Below are 10,693 nucleotides of genomic sequence, written 5' to 3'. Positions count from 1 at the left end.
GCCCTGTCGTAGTTTCTTGAATCCCATCAAAGTTCAGAAGTTTCTTCCCCTTCTAAGGTGATTTTAGTTTTGGGAAAAGCCAGAAGTCACAGGGTGCCAAGTCTGAGCTGTAGGGGGGCTGAGTCACCTGGGTGATTTGATGTTTCACCAAAAAACTGCATGAGATGGATGCATGAGCAGGCACGTTGTCCTGATGAAGCTAAGCTGCCAATCACCAGTTGCCCATAGCTTTGGCTTCCTGAATCATCTGAATGGTTTCCACAGAGGGATGTTCAATCTTAATGCAAAATGTGATGCAGATTCGCTGCTCTACTTGCTCAGTCATTTTGAATGTTACAGCCACACAGTACTAATGCTCACTCAATGGCATCTACCACCCCCACTGACTAGTACAGTGAAGTTGTCATTGTTCACACATGTGCATACTAGTCCACTCTCCTTAGCTTCCAGGTTACACTGATGTTGCACAAACCATTCTCATTATATTAACAATGGCTGGACTTTTTCCAGAAAGACCTCGTATGTCCTGAATCCTACAGCTCTTTATGACCCAGCTCCTATTCATGCTTCCTACAGTAAAAAATCTCAACACCTTTGAAAATATCACTTCTTTGCTTAAAACCCAGCAATGGCTTCTCATTTCACACAGGGTAAAACTAAAGACCTCAAAATGGCCTACAAAGTTCTGCAATGATCACCTCCCAACTTAGGCCTTTGCTCCAGATATAACACTCTTTCTGGACCATTCTTCCCCCAAGTTTTCACTTGACTTACTCCTTAATCTCCAACCTTTGCTCAGACCCTACATCAAGCCTCCCTGACCACCCTATTTAAAACTGTACATGCCCCAGGCTTCTGCAGTCCATACCGCCCATACCCTTCTTGTTCCTTTTTTTAAAGCACTGTCACCTTCTAACATACCATATAATTTATTTATACTTATTGGCTTTGTGTGTCCCCTTGACAGAATGTGTAAGTTCCACAGAAACAGAAACCTTTCTTTTGTTTACTAATATATTCCACATACTTAAGACAGTGCCTAGGACAGAGTAAAAGTAAAATACTTACCTGCTGAATACATGAATCCACATTTATCTGTGAAGAAACCGAGGCACAACAGGGTAAGTAATTAGTCGAGCTGAGAAGTAGCAAAGTCCCCTTTGTTTCCCATTGTCTCCAGAAGACATATTCTGTGGGTAGAACTTAGTTGAGTTCTGAGTACTCGTTAGTTGAGATGCTGAGTTCTGGACTGATGAACCTCCAAATTAGAAAAACCAACATTTCACAGTGATTCAGTTTTAAAGACAAGTAGACATTAGAAATGGAGTAAAACCCAGTAAAGAACCCCACATCACATCACCCCAAATAAGGAAAGTTGGACCTTGGCTGGGTGGCTCAGTTGGTGAGAGCATTGCCCAAAATTCTGAGCTTGTTAGTTCAAGCTCCTGTCAGGGCACATACAAGGAGCAACCAAGGAATGCATAAGTAAGTGGAGCAGCAAATCAGTGTTTCTCTCTCCCCTGTCTTTTTCTCAAATCAATAAATAAAAAAGTTTAAAGTAAATAAGGGCAGAAATTAATTAATGTAATTACTTATGTTTATTAATCACATTTCTTACATCCTTTATTATTAAACACAAGCTTAAAATGTATTCAATCATGTTGTTTGTTTGCAATGTATTATCAGATTTCCTATTTAATCTTATAAAGAGATTTTCTTTAGACTCTCTACCAACTAACATTTATTTACTTATTCCGGATTCATTTTATTATTTTTCTTTTTCCCTGTTTTCTATAATTTGTACTTCTTCACTTTTTCTAGTATCTTTTTAATCATTTTTTTCTGTTTTATATATTTTGTATAGCATGTGCTATATAGCTTATCCTTCTGTGTCAATGGGCTTAACTCTCTATTTAGCCAATTAAATTCTTTCTATCTTTCTCAACTTCTTGGTGCCTACATATCACTTTTCTTGACTGTACGTTTTTGTGATAAGTTACATTAAACATTTTAAATCTGTTGCATATAAATTTGGGGGGCAATTCTGTTCATTTTTCTCCTTTTATGTTGAATTTTTAATTTTTTTAAATTGAGATTGCCTTCCCCTTGCTGTTTATGTTTGATTACTCCATGTTTAGCAGAGATATTTACAATTAAGGTCTAAGTAAGAGGAACAAACCATCTGTGTATCTTTTATTTCTTTTCCTTGCTTTATTTCTTTGGTTAAAACTCTCAGTATTATGATGATTTAGAGTGATAAGAATGGACATCTTTGCCTTGTTCCCAGTCTTAGGGGGAAAGCATTCAGTCTTTTACCATTAAGTGTAATGTCAGCTATAGTCTTTTTTCTAAATATGCTTTATCAGGTTGTGGAAGTTCCCTTCATTTCTAATTTTCTGGGAGCTTTTACCATGAATGGATATTGGATGCTGTGATGTGCTTTTTATGCATCAATTGACAGGAAATTATAATTTGTCTTCTTTAGACTGCTGATATGGTAGATTACACAGATTGAAATACTGAAATATAATTAACACAATAAAAGTCACACTTTTTAAAGGTGTGGAATTTCACGGTTAATGTAATCGTTAGGTTTTGAACCATCACCAATGACTCAGCATACTTTCATCACCCCCAAAATAAAATCCTTCCCATTAGCAGTTACCTCCTTCCTCCACACTCCCTAGTTCCTGGCAACCATTAATCTACTTTCTGATTTTTATATATTTGCCTATTTTGGATATTTATATAAATAAAACCAAATAGTATAGGGCCTTTTACTTAGCATAATGCTTTCATCTCTGTGGTAACATATACCAGTATGTCACCCTTTCCATTGTAGTAATATATCACATTTTGTTTATTCATTCATCAGTTGATAATTTTTAGGTTGTTTCCACTTTTTGGCCATTATGAATAATGCTGGAATGAACATGAGTTTTCTATTGATGGACATTTAAATATTGTACCAACTCTAAATATAAGAAGGATATCCTACTTGATGATTTAAGATTCTTTTTACATATTGGTAGATTTGGGGGGGTTGTTTGTTTATTTTTGTATCTTGGTGAGATTTTTCTGTTGATGTTCATTAGAGATTTGGGTCTGTAGTTTTTTGTTTTCTTTCTGTTGTCATTGGTTTTGGTATCTATACTAGCCTCATAATATGATTGTGAAGTATGCCCTCTTCTATTTTTTCTGGAAAACATTGTAGAAAATTTATCTTACCATTTAACTATTTAATGTAATTCTCCAGTGAAATCATAAAATTCCGGAGATTTCTTTCATGAGTTCAATGTCTTTCATTATTTTAGAAATATTCAAATTGTCTATTTCGTCCTTGTTGAACTTTGGTATTTTCATAGTTTTTAACAAATTGATTCTTTTCTTCCAAGTTTTTGAATTTATGAACATAAAATTGTAGCATTCTCCTTTTAATGGCTGAAGGATCTGTGCTAGCTTGTTTCATTGTTGATACTGGTGATTTCTGTGTTCCCTGTTAGTCTTGCTAACGTTTTATCATTTGTGCTGGCTGGTGTGGCTCCGTGGATTGAGTGCTGGCCTGTGAACCAAAAGGTCACCAGTTCAATTCCCAGTTAGGGTACATGTCTGGGTTGTGGGCCAGGTCCCCAGTTGGGGACGTACAAGAGGCAACTGATCAATGTATCTCTTGCACATCCACGTTTCTCTCCCTCTCTTTCCCCCTCCCTACCCCTCGCTCTATAAAGATTTCCTTTAAAGGTTTATCAATTTTGTTAATTCTCTTTGAAAAAAGAATTTCTTGGATTTATTTTCTTCTCAAATGCTTTCCTATTTTTGATGTCATTTATTTCTGTTATATATTAGTTCCTGTTTTCTGCTTCTTACCGTTTATTTTGCTCTTCTTTTTCTTTTCTTTTTGAGATAGGAAATTACATCATTGATTCAAGACTTCTGGTTGACATTGGTTAATAAAATTATATAAGCTACAGGTAAAGAACTGTATAATACATCATTTGTATATTGTATTGTGTGTAAAGAACACTTTTTTCTTTTCTAATATGAGCATTTAGTGCCATGAATTACTCTCTCTACTCTGCTTTAGCTGTGTCTCACAAATTTTGATGTTGCATTTTCATTTTTATTCAGCTTAATGTATTTTATTTTCCCTTGAGACTTACTCACTTACCTATAAATTAATTGCTTGGAATTGTGTTGCTTAATTTCCAGGCATTTAGAGATTTTCTGTTCTTTTTCTGTTATTGATTTCCAGTTTGATTCTATTATGGTCAGAAAGCATACTGCATATGATTTCAATTATTCTAAATTTGTTTTACAGCTCAGGATATGGTCTATGTATGTGAATATTCCATGGGCATTTGAAAAGAATAGCACTTCTGCTCTTCCACGGAGCAGTCTATGAGTACCTGTTAGATTCTGTTGGCTGATGGTGTTATTAAGGTCTATATTTTTGCTGATTTTGTCTAGTGGTTCCATCAATTACTGAGAAAGGGATGTTGGAGGCCCCACCTATAATTGTGCATTTTTTATTTCTTCTATCAGCTTTGTCTTTTTTGTTGTTTTTTTATTTGTTTTCCACATATTTTGAAGCTCTGCTGTTTGGTACATACACATTTAGGATTTGCCGTGGCATTTTTGCAGATTGATCCTCATGTAAATAAACATTATCAGGCTCTGTGCTACGAAGTGTGATAGTTTCAGGCAGTCTGTGCTCAGAGGATACATGTGATTCTAACTAAATATTATAAATTTGTAAAAGAGGTTTTTCTGAGTTTTTTTAATAGACTATTTTTAAAAATCAGTTTTAGGCTTACGGCAAAACAGCAGAAAGTACAGGGAGCGCCTTTCTGTGCCTTGACTCCACCATGCACAGCCTCCCCCACTAGCAACATGTTACAAGTGCAAGGTACAATTGTTACAATCTATGAGGCTAAGTTAACACACCACTATCATCCAAAGCCTATAGTTTGTAGCAGGGTTCAGTCTTTGTACTGTACATTTTATGAGCAGACACATATACACGACATGTATCTATCATTACAGTTATATACGGAATAGTTTCACTGCCCTAAAATCCTCTTTGATCCACCTGTTTATCCTTCCCTCCCCCTTAATCCCTGGCAACTGCTGACCATTTTATTGTTTCCTTACAAACCAGAGACTTTTAAAAATATATTTTTATCGATTATGTCATTAATGGTGTCCCAGTATTCCCCCTTTGCCCCCTTCTACCCGGTACCCCCATTCCCTCCGGGGGGATCCCCTTAGTTCATGTCCATGAGTCATGCATGTAAGTTCTTTGGCTTCTCCATTTCCTATACTGTTTTTAACATCCCCATCCATTTTGTACCTACCAATTTATATTTTTTTATTAAGATTTTATTTATTTGTAGAATGGAAGGGAGGGAGAAAGAGAGAGAAACATCAATGTGTGGTCTCTCATGTGCCTCCCTAGTGGGGACCTGGCCTGCAACCCAGACGTGTGCCCTGACTTGAAATTAAACCAATGACCCTTTGGTTCACAGGCTGGCACTCAATCCACTAAGCCACACCAGTCAGGGCCCCATTTTTACTTCTTAATCACTGCACCTTTTTCCCCATTCTCCTCCATCCCCCTCCCAACTGATAACCCTCCAAATGATCTCTATATCTATGATTCTGTTTCTGTTCTGCTTGTTTGCTTAGTTTGTTTTTTTAGATACAGTTGTTGACAGTTGTGAATGTTGCCCTTTTAATGTTCATAGTTTTGATCTTCTTTTTCTTATGTAATTCCCTTTAACGTTTCATATAATAATGGCTTGGTGATGATGAACTGCTTTAGTTTTATGTTGTCTAGGAAGCTCTTTATCGGCCCTCCCATTCTAAATGATAGCTTTGATGAATAATCTAGGCTATAGGTCCTTGCTTTTCATCACTTTCAATATTTCTTGTCAGTCCCTTCTGGCCTGCAAAATTTATTTTGAAAAATCAGCTAACACTCCTTTGCAGGTAACTACCCGCTTTTCTCTTGCTGCTTTTATAATTCTCTCTTTATCTTTAAACTTTGGCATTTTGATGATGAAGTGTCTTGGTGTGGTCCTCTTTGCATACATCTTGTTTGGGACTCTCTGGGCTTTCTAGACTTGTATGTCTATTTCCTTTGCCAAATTATGGACGTTTTCTTTCATTATTTTTTCAAATAAATTTTCAACTTCTTGTTCTTCCTCCTCTTTCTACCACCCCTATGATATGAATGTTAGTATGTTTGGAGGCGTCCCAAAGGCTTCTTATACTATACTCATTTTTTTAATTCTTTTTTTCTTCTTGCTGTTCTGATTGAATACTTTTTTCTTCTTTATGTTCCAAATCATCAATTTAATTCTCGGCTTCATCCCCTCCACTGTTGGTTCTTTGTAGATTTTTATTTCACTTAATGTACCCTTCATTTCTGCCTGGGTCTTTTTTTGCTATTGAAGTATCCAATGAGTTTCTGGAATGTACTGATAACCAGTGTTTTGAAGTCTGCATCTGATAGGTTACTTCTCTCCATTTTTGTTTAGTTCTTTCTCTGAGTTTTGTTCTGTTCTTTCACTTGGGCCATATTTCTTTGTCTCCTCATTTTGGCAGCCTCCATGTGTTTGTTTCTGTGTATTAGGTAGAGCTGCTTTGACTCCCTGTCTTAGTATCATGTCCTATTGTAGAAAAGCACACCTGTAAGTTGTATGGGGTGAAGCCTTAGGTAATTGCCAGGGTGGGACAACCCATGTCACTGCTCTGTGTCTCTGTGTAGGAGAGGTTTTAGAAAGGGGGCAATGCCACTGCCTGGCCTCTGCAGCTTTGCCCAGGAGGAAGCTATCTCTTCCACACTGATGCCAGTCACTTCACTTTCTCCCCATATGCCACTGATGCCTTTTCAGCTGTTGCCCTGGTGCTGAATCCCAGAGGAAGTGAGTCTGTGTAAGTGTTTAAGTTCATTGTAGGCCCTTTAATAAGAGTCTTCTGAGTCCTGCAGTTTCTTCCACCACCCCAAACTCCACTGGTTTTTATAGCCATTTAACTTCCTGGCACTGGAACACTGGGCTGGGTGGTCTGGCCTAGGGCTGAGACCGCTCACTCCTGAGGTATCCCTCCTGATTTTTATCCACCACACGTGATGTGGGAGCACCCATTCTGCATTTCCATGCCTCTATATGCCTCTACATCTTTCTGCGCCTCTCGGCAGGTCTCCACCCTTCCCCACACATCTCTGCCCCTCCACCCATCTGCACGAATGTGGCTTCTTTAAATCCTTGGTTGCCAGACTTCCACACCGCTCGATTTTCTGACATTTCTGGGTGATGTTTGTTTTGTAGTCTAGTTGTAATTTTCCTGTAGTTGTGCAGAGACAAGGTGTGTTTACCTATGCCTCCATCTTGACCAGAAGATAACCAGCTACTTTTAACCAAACACATTATATTAGTTAAGATAGGTTAAGTGCTGTAATAAATGTGCTCAAAAATATATAATACTTTAACTTGATAAAAATATTTCTGTCTTACAAAAAGTCTAGAATAGGTATGTCCACGTGGGCATTCAGGCTTCTTTCGTCTTGTGGCTCTGCCATCTTTAACATGGGGCTCCTGTGGTCATCATATTCATCCACATCACAGATGGGGAGGGAATGTAGAAGAAAATGTGTAAAGAACTTTTAAGGTTTGGGAATTGGTGTACAATTGGTAAAGCACAGTCTTCTGGCTACTCCCAGTTGCAGTGTAGGCCAGGAAATGTAGTCTAGCTGTGTGCTCAGGAAGTAGATGAAAGGGGTTAGTGTAGCCACTCTGTGTCACAGGTCTCTGGAGCCAAAGGGATCGATGGACAGACTTTAGTGGGCTGATTAGGCATTCAGAAGATACATGCAAAATGTTGCCTTCATGTGCGTTCTCCTGGGGAGAGGGAAAGAAGGACTAGCCCTGATTGCTGTATTGATTAGGAAAGCAGTATAGTGTCTGAAGTCACATTTAAACTGAGGCTTTAAAATTGGTAGAGATGGTCAGGGTATGGATAGAGGAATGAAGAGTGGGACATGTAGAATGCAATGGGCTCGGCAGAGGAGAGCCATATTCCAGGCCTTGAGGCATAACCAGTGTGTGCAGAATATGAATGGCTGCCAGAAGGCCTCTGGGGCCAAGGCCAGGAGTGCAAGAGGAAGAATGGCATAAAATGAGAGGCTAAAGTGGTAGATAGGGCCCAGATACAGAAGACCTTTTATAAGTTATGTTAAGGAATCGAGATGTCATCTAAGGACAATAAAAAGGGTTTTAAGAAGGGAAGTAGAAGGAGTAAACTTAAATCAAAATTATTCCAGATGCAGAATGGAAAATAAGTTGGAAGAGAGCAAGAGTAGATGTAAGAATATTGTTTGGTGGGCTACTGTAATAGTTTATGGTCTGACTGACGAGGCCTAGACTATGGTCATGGTGGTAAAGGAGCAGAGAGGTAGACAGATTTGACAGGTAGGATCCACAGCATTTAGTCTTTATACAATACAGAGGTTAAAGGAGTCCAGAATGTCTAGCAGGTTTTGGTTAAAGGAATTTAATAGATAGTAGTGCTAATACTGAGCTAAAAAGCAAATTTTAACTGACATTTCAGTTTGGGACGTTGAGCTTATATTGAGGTTTTATTTGAACTGCCAAGTGGAGTCATTCATAAAACACCTGGATTTATAGGTCTAGATGTCAATAGAGAGATCTGGAATGACAATGAAGATCTGGGAATTGTTAACAAACTAACAGAAATCTTGAGAATAGATGAGATTTTTAGGTCAGATAACTGAAATCTTGAAAATAGATAGACTTCGAGGCCCAGAGTATAGAGTAAACAGAGAGCAGAACCAACACAGATCCTTTGATAAATACCCAAAGAGAGAGAGACACTAAGTTTGACAAGGAGACTGAGGCACACACTTGGCTGTAGAAGTGGGAAGAAGAGCAGAGGGAAGGCAAAGGAAGAGAGCGCTTTGAGGAGCAGCCAGTTAAGCTGGATAAGGATAAAAAGAGCTCGTTGGGTTCAGTACAACAGGAAGATAACTCCAGTGAAGCAGCAAGAGCCCAGTGCACTGACAAGTGCAGTAAGGACAGCAGATGGCTATTGGAACAGATGATTTGGAGCACAGAAGAAACAGTGGTGGTGGGGGGGTGGATATGTGCCATTAAAGAAGAGTTCCTGTTTGTTAATAAAGGAGAGATTTAAGTTTATGTAACAATTTTGAGCACTTGGAAAAATGATACCAGAGTGTGGAAAGTCTAGAATTCTAGGTAGGAGACTTTTTTCTTATGCAATTGGGAGCCATTTCAAATAGAATGACAAGTTTATTGTCATGCTGTAGGAAGACTTATCTTGGAGCTGGGTAGTGCTGATCCCAGGGGACATCCTACCCTAAAGAAACTTAATCCTGCCTGAAAATGAAGCAGATGGTTAGCTTTGGGTTCTAGGTGAGGCTGTCAGCGGAAGCTTTCACCACGCTTTTGTGGCAGTCTTTCTGGCTCTGCTTCAAGCTTGTTCTCTAATTATCTCAGTTTTCTTACTAGGACAAACATTTGTTCAGCTTCGTTTAGTTTGCAATTGTTCCAACCTTAATATCATTACAATCAGTTTTAAAAGGCTAGTTCTGCAGTTAGCCCAGAAGCTGATAAAAATGTAGCTAATTCTGTAGTTTTCTGTTTTAACATACCTAAAGCAACCCTCCTGCCTCAGTTATCAACCTAAGCCATAAACGACAAAATAGGAATGAAAGAGAAATCCCACTCAGGTGCAAATTATGTGTTTGTTGTGTGGCTGGAGGAGGGCAGAAGGGATGGTGTTGTTCAATGGATTTCAATGGAAGAATGCCAGTCATATATTTAAAGCAAAAACAAATCTTAAATTAGCTTCATAAACAAGATTTAATACAAGACAGTAGATACAGACCCAAAGGGAAAGGTGTGTGAGCTTCAATATCTCCTGGCTTGTTCATAAATCACAATATTGATCAAATATATGTTAATGCATGAATGTATACATTTGTATATGGAAACTTATGAAACATCCTTATGCAAGAATAAAGCATGCAGTAATTTTTACGTTATGAACACCTAAATCAAACCATTTAGCATTTTTTAAAAATCTTAGCTGAATGAATCTTATCTACATGAATCTATTCATTTCCCCTCTCAAAAGAAAAATGTGTGATGAACTATCACTACACTAAAGCTTTTGCTTTGGGTCCTCACAAAGAGAGCTTAAGACCAAGGAGAAAACATTAATTGACAGGTCTCATGAAAAGAGATGAAGAAAGGACCATCTGAGATTTCATTTGTCATTCTATTACCCATTTCCTCCTGATAACCAATGTATTCTAGAAGTTGTCACTGCACCTTTTTTTTTTTACTTTCTCCCTGATTTGCTTTGCTAGATCTACCAGACAAATAATGGTTATTCTTTAAACTGAAATATCAGACAGCAAGAGTATTTGTTTATTCAATAAGTAAATGTCTAATTATATAAGTTAGTTGCTAGCACATCAAAAAAGATTCAGTTTCTTTATAAGACACCACAAATATTATGTCCTTGGAGCAGAAATATTGTACTAAAATTAGTAAAAAAAATTACACCTAATTGGGAGGGGGTGGGGAGAACACTTTTCAGTAGAATTAGTAGCAAGATTGCTTTGTAAACCCATAATTCAAACTCTGGA

Source organism: Artibeus jamaicensis, unplaced genomic scaffold (assembly GCF_021234435.1).
Source record: "Artibeus jamaicensis isolate MK-2021 breed Jamaican fruit bat unplaced genomic scaffold, CSHL_Jam_final contig_354, whole genome shotgun sequence".
Classification (NCBI taxonomy): Eukaryota; Metazoa; Chordata; class Mammalia; order Chiroptera; family Phyllostomidae; genus Artibeus; species Artibeus jamaicensis.
Note: the sequence above shows the minus strand (reverse complement) of the source record.